The following is a 12,188-nucleotide window of genomic DNA, read 5'->3' as shown; positions in this document are numbered from 1 at the left end:
TATATTTGAATGTATGTTAAAATGTAATTTATTCCTGTGATCAAAGCTGAATTTTCAGCATCATTACTCCAGTCTTCAGTGTCACATGATCCTCAGAAATCATTCTAATATGCTGACTTGTGTTCTGAAATCTTTTATAATAATTCAAGTTGTGCTGCTTCATATTTTTGTGGAAACTGTGACTTTTTTTTTTTTTCAGGATTCTTTGATGAATAGCACTGATTTGAAGCAGAACTCTTTTGTAACAATATGAATGTCTTTACTGTCACTTTTAATCAATTTAATGCATCCTTGCTGAATTAAAGTATTCATTTCTTTCAGAAACATTATTTCCCAAACTTTTGAACAGTATAAATAAATGTGGCACATGTATTATATAAAGAATTAATTATTAAACCCACATTTTTTTTCTTTTTTTCTTAGACTCAAGTTCATCTTTCATCACCCATAATGCAAAGTACAAACAAAATCAGGATAATGGATCAATCAGCATCAGTCTTTCCCATTAACACACCAATCAGTTAAACCAATAACGCAATCTGCACAACAGACGGGTGTCAGCACATGTGTGTGTGTGTGTGTGTGAACTCTGTTCCCAGAAGAAAACATCTGTCCATTCCAGACAGACTGTGTAAGAGAGGAGGAGGAGTTTTACTCGACTGACCATCGATGCTGTTGAAAAGCCTCTGCTAAAGTCATTATTGTGTCAGTTCCTCACTAATCGGAGGCGTTCTTACACATCATCACGTTACATAACACGGCCTGCGTGTGTGTGTGTGTGTGTGTGTGTGTGTGTGTGCAACTATGGCAACAAATCTGAACTTTATCAGTGCAAAGTGAATGAAAGTGGAGCGCTGTGCTCTTCTGGCATGTGTGTCAGTCACTGAGGGACCGAGTGTATTTTCAGCACAATCAGATTTATATTGTGTTGTGTAAGGGTCTCCGAAAGTTTATTCAAGCAACTGGAATGGAAAAGAATATCTTCAGCTCACAGTCATGAGATGTCAGACAGGCAACAGCTGAGAAATCAGAGAAAAACTTCTGCCTTAAAGTTATTCTAGTTTGTCGGAGTTTATCCTGGTCAGGATGCAAAGTTGATTGTGCAAGTGTGCTGCCATAGTCCTGTTTCTGACAGCAACAACTTCTATAAGTAAAAAAAATAATAATAATAATTATTTATTTTATGTACACCAATCACTAGAACACCAAGGTCGTAGGTTTGATGCCCAAGATATTAATTGTATTTCATAAAATAAAATAAAACTTGAATTCGAGTTGCTTTAGATAAAAGTGGTTGTCAAATGCATACAAAAATATTTAATTAAAAAAATAATAATTCTATGTATAAAATCATTTATTTAAATAAAGTAACAATAACAATCATGGATCCAGTGTTTGATTTAAAATAAATACATAAATAAGAATAAAAGTGTCTGTCAAATGCACATAATTATAGAATAAAATATCAAATCATTAATTGTATACATTTTTATAATAAATACTTAAAAACAGATTGTGTATATAATTATTGATTTAAACTAAGGGCTTTTTATTGCATGAAAAATAAATCATAATGCCATTGCTAAGATGCTAAATCATTTCTGTACAAGCCGTTTCTGCAGCTTAGTTTTAAGGGTTTTCACACTGTGCTTAATGATAAATTAACATCCTTTAACCTCAACTTAAGACCATTTTAATATTGCATTAAGTGAAGTTTCACATTTGAATTTCTAGCACTTCCTTTAACCCAAATTGCAGGGTTTCACAAAAAAAGCAACAGACAACCAATCATAAACTAAACAACGCTTGCCTCTTTAAATATTCATGCTTAAAAAAGGTCACATATTAAACTCATATGGAAATAAAAACGCCCAGGATTGATCTTTAAATCCTTGCTTTGGAGATTTCTCTCTTTATTTGTATGTCATTCCTTCAAGTATTTATTTTAGTTTATTGATTGCAGAAGGAAGATCTGAAGCTGATGATTTCCACTTGGGCTTCAGTGTTCCTGCGCCTGATTGCTGGAAAATCGAACGGCAGCACGGCCGCTGGAATATGAAGTAGCTCTCACGTGTGGCTCAGATTTTCCATGCAGCATTTGAAAAGGCTTGATTTAGAGTCCAGATTCACTTCGACAGACAAGAGCGGATTGTGGTTCTGCTGTTTTTCTGCTGTGAGCTCTGGACAGAGAGACGGGAACTGTCTGAATGCACACTTACTTCATAACTACAGCTGGAAGAAAGCCTCACAAGTAACCACCAACCAAAAGCATCCAAAAAGTATCATGGTATGTTTTTAGCACGTATACCATAAACTAAATAGATACTGTGGTCCATAAATATGTTAAAGAAATAGATCACCCACAAATGTAAATTTACTGAAAACGTACTCATCCTCAGGTCATCCAAAATGTAGATGGGTTTTATTTTTTTCATCAGATTTGGAGAAATGTAGCACTTTGTCACTTGCTCAGCAATTGATCCTCTGCAGTGAATGGGTGCCGTCAGAATGAGGGCCCAAACAGTTGATAAAAACATCACAATAATCCACACCACTCCAGTCCATCAATTAACGTCTTGTGAAGTTGGGAAGCTGCATGTTTGTAAAGAAACTAATCCATCATTAAGATAGTAGTGTTTGCTTCCGGCTAAAATATGATTCCTCTGTCCTTAATATTGCTTTCTTCAGTGAAAAAGCTGTATCGTCTGAATCAGGAGAGAAATATGCAGAATTTCGCTTCACACGGTATTAACTGATGTCATGAGGATTACTGTGATGTTTTTATCAGCTGTTTGGACTCTCATTCTGACGGCACCCATTCACTACAGAGGTGGTGAGCAAGCGATGTAATGCTACATTTCTCCAAACTCATCTACATCTTGGATGGCCTGAGAGGGAGTACATTTTCCACAAACTTTCATTTTTGGGAGAACTATTCCTTTATTAACTCCATGTTATGTATCAAAGTACATGTTTAAGTTACATTTCACCTCAAAATCAAAAGAAAAAAAGAGGAAAAGAAAGGTATTATTGTCACAGAGCAAAAAAATCTTAATAGGCTAGATTTGCTTTAGGCAAAATACTCTACAAAATAAATAATAAATCATAAAATAAAACAAAATTTGACTGTATTTTCACCACTTAACTTTATATCAAACATTCCTTCCTGTGTTAAAGAGTTTGTGTGTGACCAATCCCATGAGTCACTGGAAGATCCAACTATCACATCATGCTTCTAAAAAGAGGTTCATAATGATGTCATTGAGAAGATCCTCATGCACGAGATCAGAAAACATCCTGATCCACAGCTGGCATGAGCATGGAAATGTGGGGTTATGACAAATCCATATTCACAATAACATGAGCTATTCATTTTAGAGCCAAAATAAAGTTGCTGCAGTGCATGAACATAGAACGCAGGTTCCACCCTCTCTGTAACATAAAGCACCAGTGTGCGGCCTGAACATGACCATATAAATGTGACCTCTTCAGTTTATATTAGCAGAAGTTAGGCTCCTGTGTGCAGCTCTGCGCCAGAGCCCGAGCCCCTTGGCGGAGCTGCGCGAGGGAGTCAGCGAGCGACATATGGTTCTGTTTTACTCTACCAGGCGCGCTGATTTCACCTTATAAGGGCCGAAGGGCCGTCTGGTGCCACTTCCAGTAGGAGAGAGAGAGAGTCAAACAGACAGAAAGAAAGATGGCAAGAACAGCCCAGAGAGTATGTTTCATTCCACAGCTAAAGAGATTCATATCAGCCTCTCTAGCCTGAAAAAAGACTGGAATATGAAGGGAATATGACAGTAGTCATAGTCACATCAGTGTTTCTCTAAAATTATTCTTGCAAAACTCGTCTTCCCTGCAAACAATGTTTGTTGACTATAGAATGTTCTAGTTTTTTTTTGCGTCACGTCGCTCTCTTAGTGTAGGTAAGTTATGTTCAGAATGGATTTTTTTTTTTTTTTTTTTTAATGTGGTAATGGTAAACTTTCAAATTGTAGCATGCTATATTTTGGCCACATGATCACCAACTGAATTGTTTATATCAGCACATTATTAAATGTATTAAATATTGCCAAAATTCTGGCATTTTTAATGCAGTTATCATCTCAGAACAATCACGGTTTTTTTTTTTACATCTAATTTTGCACAAAAATGTTAGAACATCTGGTAATTAGTAGGGATGTGCAACAGCGATCGAGTACTCAAGTACTCGACCGTGACAGCAATGATCGATCATGAAAACGATGATTGTGGAAAAAAATTTATAAATTCTGATTGGTTATAGCAGCACTTTGGGAGGCACCCTGAGCTCTGATTGTTTAGCTTGCAACAGCATGCGGTTCAAAGTATAGACGTGAGAAGAGAGAGAAACTTGGCTTTGAAGTCACGTAATGATGTCTCGGTTAGCTATATACAGTAGGCCTACATATCTGATTAATCTAATAGAGGATGTGTTGAGATATTAACATTTATTAACATGCTGAATGCGCTGCATATTACCAGTGTTTATGTTCATGCTCAAATATTGACTGAGTTATTTGAGATGGTCATATTGCTTTTAGATGTTTCTTTTTTAAAATACTGATCCTATAATAATGCAGCAGTGATTTATTTTTAGTCATATTTGTTCAACAGTAGCCTACTTCAATTGGGTGAATTAAGGGTGATTGAGACATAAGGTAAAATGGGACAGTATAACTATACAGAATTTATTTTCTCACCTAATGAGTGAAAATACAAACTTTTTTTGCAGAGTCCTAGGCATAAGACCACATAATTAAAATGGGATGCCCTCATTGGTGTGACATCATGTAGGTGGGCGGGGCATGCATCAAACAGGAAGTTGACCATGAAATGCATGAACTGAGGAAAATGACATAAGCTTTTGCTAGTTTTCATAATAAGGTCCTAAAATTGTCATAGCTACTATATTATATAAACTTTTGATGGAAACATAAATATGATGCATTACTTCTACAAAATCAGTAAAAAAGTTTTAAATATCATGTTTCTATTTTCTGAATGAGTTTGTTGTTCCGAAACACAGTTTGGGTGGATGGGAAAGCATAATTTTGGGTGATTGGGACAGTGCTTAAAGGCTTTGCTAATTAAGAAAATTGTTTACCTTGTAATAGAGAACCATTGTATATGATCTGTATGCCCTAAATTAGTGGTTTCCAACCTTTTTATTTATGCAAGCCCTAATCAGCCACAAAATTATTCAATGAACTATCTAGATTTTTTGCAAAAAAATTTTTTTGCAGTAATAAACCATATTCATGTTTCTGTTAAAGGTTTGTGCAGGTTAACTGTGTTTGTCAAACAGTTAATTGGTGATGGGGCCACCCAAAAATGTATTCATTTTATTTTTTATTTATTTATAAAATTTTTGAGGGGGGGTGGGGGGGATGCTACAGGATTTCTTCCGAGGGTACGCACAGAGTTTTTTTTATAAATTGTATAAATTATTAAAATACGTTTGGAGCACTTTTTGTTCGTTAAATGTAAGGTTTTTTATTTTTTGTTGTTGTTTTTTTTTTTTTTAAGTAACGACCAAGCAGCCAGCGAGCTGATCATAGCCTATGTTTGATCAATTAGCCTTCCCAAATCATCACGACTTGCCTAAAATAAAATCTGTAGATATAAACAGTTCAAGCATATCGCAATGTTAGTTTAAATGTTTGAACTATATAAATGTGCGCTAGGTACATATTTAATCATTTGTGTGAAGAGTGGAAGCTGAAGCGCACTTTGCAGGACATGGAGGCGCCAGAGCGGTCACTTGCATTTTTTTCTTGACAGTGGAAACAACTTAAAATATGCCGTAATTTTTGCTCATAAAAGGTAAGAGTAATACATCATTCGGAACTGTAAAGGGTCTACTTTTATTTGTGTGCATTCACAATATCAACAAAACATTGTGCTTTTATAAAATAAATAGGAAACCGGAAGATGTGCTTGCCGTCTCGTCTTGAATAGGAGCGCTTCACAATGATGAACCGAAACTCAACGAATTGAGTCACAAATATGATAAATATAGAATAAAGATGTATTTCTCTCTAAAGGCACGTCCAATGAGGAGATGGCGAGTCATTTTTCATCACCGTCTAAAATAAAATAAATAAGGAAAAGCCTAAAACAGGCCCGATTATATTTTTTTCTGATTTTTGTGTTGCTCTGCTCTGAATTCCTTAAAATTTAAAGGATTTTCTGCAACGCAATTTTGTCTGATATGTGAATTATTTATTAGCCTATTTTTTAATCCATGCAGCAAATGCTTTAAAAACAGCTTTAAAAATTACTTTATTGCATTCCCAGATGATTTTAAAGAACTTTTCACTATACATTTTATGGGTAGCTTGAATGTAAAACATTGTCATGAATTCCCAATTGTAAAATAGGCTACAAATTAATTGTTGTAGTCTAACCCGATCTCATGAAAGTGCGTGTAGCACGATTTTCTCTTTCTATTTGACGTAATGTTTATAAGCAGAAATTTACTTTGGCGTGCAAAAGACTGATACATTCATTATTAATGGCATGGCTGGTTCAGTCCACAGAAATACGGAACACACGGGCCTATAATTTACTGCTGAAATGATGTTTGCGGGGCAAATCTCATGTCAGTCTTAGCGCTCATGGTACGCACAGTGCGCCACCTGAAGCATTTTTTTTTTTTATGCTTGTCTAATATTTGATTTTTAAATATTTTCAATGACTTTTGGACTTCAAGACTTCTTTTACCTCTGTTACATGTGTTGTATTGTATGAATTTTGGATGGATTTATGAAGTGAGAAATAAAGTTGAGCAGAAATAAACATTGGCTTTTAATAATGATGAACAGAAAATGAAATATTGCATATAAAATTATATTAAAGTACGAACTAACTTGTGCTGTAACGGGATTGTGGTTGTAGTAATAGGTGAAGACAATGAAGGAGTAGACAAAAGGGGGTTTTAATCAACGTCAACACACAGATTTCCATTTAATAACATTAATCCAAGACAAAGGCTATACAGAAACAGAAGGCTTATAAAGGACAGGAAACAACGGAGCAAACGAGATGAATAATAGAACACAGGTGATCAGACTGAATGATAATAAGACAAATGAACTAATGAGAACAGGAAACAAACCAAATAAGGAAAAACAGGAACTAACATGTAACGTGCAATACAGTAAATATTCTCACACTACCCTAAATCAATGAAAAAAATGTGCTGTTCCAATCACCTTAAATGTTGTGTCCCAATCACCCAAATGTTACCAAAAAAATTTTTTTGGCTCAGTTTACAGAAAAGTGTAGGTCACGTTGTCATGAATCTGGTTCATGAACTTCCATCCGCTAGCCACCAGAGGTCGCCCTCCGATTACATTGACTTTCACACCACACAATCTGTTACACATCACCCTGGACTACATTTCCCATGTTCCATTGCACTGATTGCACACAGCTGTACCAATCACATGCTTACCTGAAAGCTATTACACACACCATATAACATGCACTCAGTTCCTGCTCAGATCGCTGAGTATTGTTCTAGCGTTTAGCACTCTCCTAGTGTTAGCTGCCTCACTGAGCCTTTTCGTGTTTCTGTTTAGTCTCTAGTATTGTTCTGCATTTATCTCTCACTCTCTTTTTGTGTTGCCTTGTTTCCTGTTTCCTGATTCCTGCCTGTGTATCTTGGATTAACCCTTGTCTTGCCGTTCGGACTCTTGTTTGTACCTCGCCTGGACTATTGCTCATGGCATTGGACTACCCCTCTTCTCAAGCCCTCTGGATATTGTTCTCCGATTGTAAACACACGCTTTCCTTAGGATTTACTCTTGGTCTTGCCTGTGTTATACCTGTTTGCCCCTGTTTGAACCATGCCTGTTATGACCATGTCTCTGTCTAATAAAAGCCTGCAAATGGATCCGCACATCTCACGTCTCGTTCGCCCCATTACACACGCATCCTTTCATCATAATATAACATTGTTTCCTCCTCAAATGGGTATTTAACATCTTCAGTATTAAAGAAATAGATCATGTGTTGGGCTGATGTTTTTAATTTATTGCAAGAAACCTTGCTTAAATCGGAAATTCAAAAATTGTCCCAATCACCCTTAATTCACTCCTACTTCGAATGGCTTTGAAAACATGCAGGCAATTTTTGGACTCACTTGATAATGTAGATGAAAATATAGCACAAATCTGCCATAAACATTAATGACATAAGCATTAAAATGAGAACTTTATAGAATGTGAAATCTATAGTAAACCCTGTCCTTGTCTATGTTTCAGCGCGCTGTTGAAAGCGCATCTCGGCGGAAGTTCTCTCTCTTGCTATAGCGCGTAACTTAAAGTTCACTGGAATTTCATAAACATAGCATTATAATGAGAACTTTATAGGATGTGAAATTTATAGTAAATTCCGTCCTTACTCGTGTTTCATCATGTTCTAATCACGTGTTCATGTTTTCATGTCATATTTTTATTTTTAACATTCATTTTCATAACAGTCTTCAGATATTTATCTCCATTACATGCCCCACCCCCGAATACTCGATTAATCGTTTTTAAAACCTATCAATGATCGAAATAAGAAATTGTCCATCCCTAGTAATTTGGGATGAGCACTACAACTAAATTCACAGTCGTTTACATGGAAATTTTGTAAATATTGGTTAAATATAATTCTGGTTAAATATTGCACTCTGGCAAATGCAGTAGATTAAATATTTATTCTATGCATATAGGAATTTTGCTTATTGTGCACAGTATACATACTGCAAAAGTAGTATGAGTAGTATGCTATTGTGAAAATACTGGCTTTGTTTAGGAATCGTACTATTAGCAAACTATATACTGAATATAGTCTACTGCCTGCTATTTTTTTTAAGTAGTATTTGAAACAGTATAAAATATGCAACAATAAACATTTAAAACTATTCACTATGCTACACCTAGTTTTACATTTACATTGCATTTAGTCATTTAGCAAACACTTATCCAAAGCGACTTATAAATGACAATGGAAGCTATCAAAATCAACAAAAGAGCAAGGGAAAACTAGTTATGTCATTAAAAACCTGCTAAAGGTCAGGTTTAGTGCATTATTGCACTTTGCAAATGCAGTAGATTAAACAAGTTTTATATGCATAATGACATTTTGCTTACTGTGCACTTTATATTTGAATACTGTAGTACTAGCATAGTATGGTAGCATGCTATTTTGAACATAGCCATGTTTTAAGATGAAGAGACTGGAGCCGTGGACTCAGGCGATGAGGATGACAACACTGACCACTGCCATGAGCATTAGGCAGAGGAGAGCCGTAATCACCACGGCAAAACAGCCAAACCACAATTGGCTGTAACCACGGTTACACACTAACCCACTAAACAGCAGTCTGTCTGTTGTGGCCGAGGTGGAAAAAAGCGTAAGGGTAGGAGGAGGAGGGGGAAAAGGAAGAAAAAGGAAAGAATTTTATGGCGCGCTCCGTTTTGTTTATGTTTGAAATTTCAGAAGGAGGGGGTCAACGATTCTAGCCAGCGCTCGTGTGTGTGTGTGTGTGTGATCACGTATCTCATTTATTTAAGTGAGTGTGTGTATAAATAAGAGCCAAAACGTACGTGTGTTTGTGTAAATATTAAGTCTGAGTGAGTGTGTTTATGTGTGTGTGTGTGTGTGTGTGTGTATTTGGCCCTGATAAGTACCAGAGTGGTACCGTAGCACCTCGGGGCTTTCAGTGAACAATCGCCCACTGTGAGCCGCTTGCATCTGGCTTTATTCCTCAGCTGGGCTCTCTGGATCTGTCCGACCCAGGCAGGGTGCCTCATTCTGGGCTCATATGTGGCAGAGCGGCCCCTCTCCTCCTGGAAGTCCGTCCCCGGAGGATGATTAACAGGGTACTTTCCAATTGCCGGGAAATGAGGGGAGGAGGAGAGAAACGCTCCGTTCCTAGAGCTAGCGAACTGCAGTGCTGCCTACTGAGTGGGCTTTCACACAGGACATGTTTGTGTTAAACAGACAGAATTATAATACAGTCAAGACATGTTTTTACTGTTATAATTTGACACGTCTTAAAGTAATGCTAATGGCGTGAGATGCTAAAAAAACACCATAGACGATTAAAAAAAGTGTTTTATTTTTATGAGAGTTAAGCAGATTTTACTCCAAATTCTCATTCTCATTAGTGTAATGTGTGAAAATGTAAATATGTAAATTGAAAAATATTTACACAGGACAATAATAATGCTGTACCTATATTAATCTAAATAAAAGTCGGCATGAAACTTGCAATCATATGTTATTCCTTACTCTAATGCATATCCAAGTGAAAGTTGATTTTGTTCATCTGGAACTAACTGGATCATTGTCAGAGTTAAAGGTGCCAAAGAATGGAAAATGTTATTTACCTTGGCATAGTTGAATAATAAAGAGTTCTGTACATGGAAATTAGGGTTGTGCCGATAGACGATACTATTGTCTATCGACGATAGTCAGCCATATGGACGATAGCTAATAAAAATGACGATAATACGGCTTATTTTCTAGTTCTTGTTTTTTTATTATTATTAGGCAATTATTATTATCAAAGTACAATTCATTGGCCCTTGCATAGTTTCACACTGACATCGTCGCGTAACCTTCACCCACCAGACCGACGCGCAGAGGAATATATAAAAAAAATCATACATAAATTTATCAGTGTTAATATACAAAATTATGTAATAATATAACATTTTTGTTATTGTGTAGTTATGTTATTTTTGTTGTTGTTTACACTTTATGCAACTAAAACAAATGAAAATCATGCGGTTTTGCCGTTTTTTTTAACATGGCTAAAATAACAGCTGTACAAAAATGATGTCTCTTTATAACAAGCAGGCTTGACATAATTTGTGAATGAAGGAAATTTAGTTTTAAAGTCGCTTGTAATACGTTTTCAAAAAGGAGTGATTCTCTTTTAAAAATCGTCATAAGCCTTCCTTGCAAGCCGCAAATTTATGATGCGTATTCAGAATAAATGCACAATAATCAGTCGGCTATGAAAATGAAAAGCAGGTTTATTTCAAACTCCAACTTGTTTAACATAAAAGAGTGTTTATCTTGTCGCTAATAGCCAAACACGTCTCAATAAACAAAAAGCAAAAAAAAATAAAACAATGCAATCTTAGTTACATTGCTTACAGATTTAAAACAATATGACTGTTTACGATGCAAGAGTAATGCTTCTGTCTACAGATTTTTTGCCAAAAAAACAAGCTGGTTAACTTTTTCTGGTTTGAGTAGGCTGCGAAGGGAGTAATTATGTTGCGGCTGCGCTAAACACACGCTCTGAAGGGGTGCTAGTTGCGGTAACACACAGGTATTTTTGCCAGGTTTGCCATTAAAGGAAAAGCGGCATCTATTTTCTTTCCACCAGTCCAGTGGCTTGTCATCACCATCAATTACTTCCTCTTGTAAGTAAGACGTGATTTCAACCTTCGAGCAAAGTCTGAAAACTGCCTGCGTGACATCAGTGGGGTCACCTTTTTCATCTGGTGTAAACCCGAAATATTGCCAAATAGGCGATGTGGCATTTTTCTTTCCCACCAACTCCATCCTCCTTGTCAGAATGATAGACGGTCCTCATTTCCCATGTGTCATTCCACGTGATAATTAATAATTACGTTAATATTTAAATAAAAGTGTAAATAAAATAAAAAAAATTTAGACTAATAAGTAAATAAATGATCTTATAAATAAGCAAACAAATACATAAATAAGCAAAAAATTGCCCCTCCCCCCGATACTATCGTGTATCGGCGATCTTACAGGCTGACGATATGACGATATGACAATGGGCATTATCACGCAACCCTAATGGAAATGACATACTGTGAGCCTCAAACACCATTGTTTCCTCCTTCTTATGTAAATCTCGTGCAAGCAAAAGACCACTGAAAAATAGGCGAATCAGAACATAACACCGACTGTGACGTTACAGTCGGGATCACTAATAGTTACGCCCCCAACATTTGCATATACCCACCCATGTTCTAGGCCAGCCGCCAGCCGAACCTGCACAGCCGAATCATCAGAAATTCTGCAGGTATTGTGAAGAAACAAGCGAGGATAATAGCGAAAATGGCAGATCATGGAAATAAATGTTATGTTCCAGGCTGTGCAGGGGATGTGATGTGCAGGGATGGGTT

At 36.3% G+C, this 12,188-nt stretch overlaps 1 protein-coding gene across 1 annotated transcript in view; it reads right to left on the bottom strand.

The window, feature by feature from the left end:
- The window catches only part of pkd1a (polycystic kidney disease 1a), a 112,796-nt gene that overhangs the window by 87,032 nt on the left and 13,576 nt on the right, over window positions 1-12,188 (bottom strand). The window lies entirely within an intron of this gene.

Source organism: Onychostoma macrolepis, chromosome 01 (genome assembly GCF_012432095.1).
Source record: "Onychostoma macrolepis isolate SWU-2019 chromosome 01, ASM1243209v1, whole genome shotgun sequence".
Lineage (NCBI taxonomy): Eukaryota > Metazoa > Chordata > Actinopteri > Cypriniformes > Cyprinidae > Onychostoma > Onychostoma macrolepis.
Note: the sequence above shows the minus strand (reverse complement) of the source record. Positions and strands in the feature narration are given on the sequence as shown.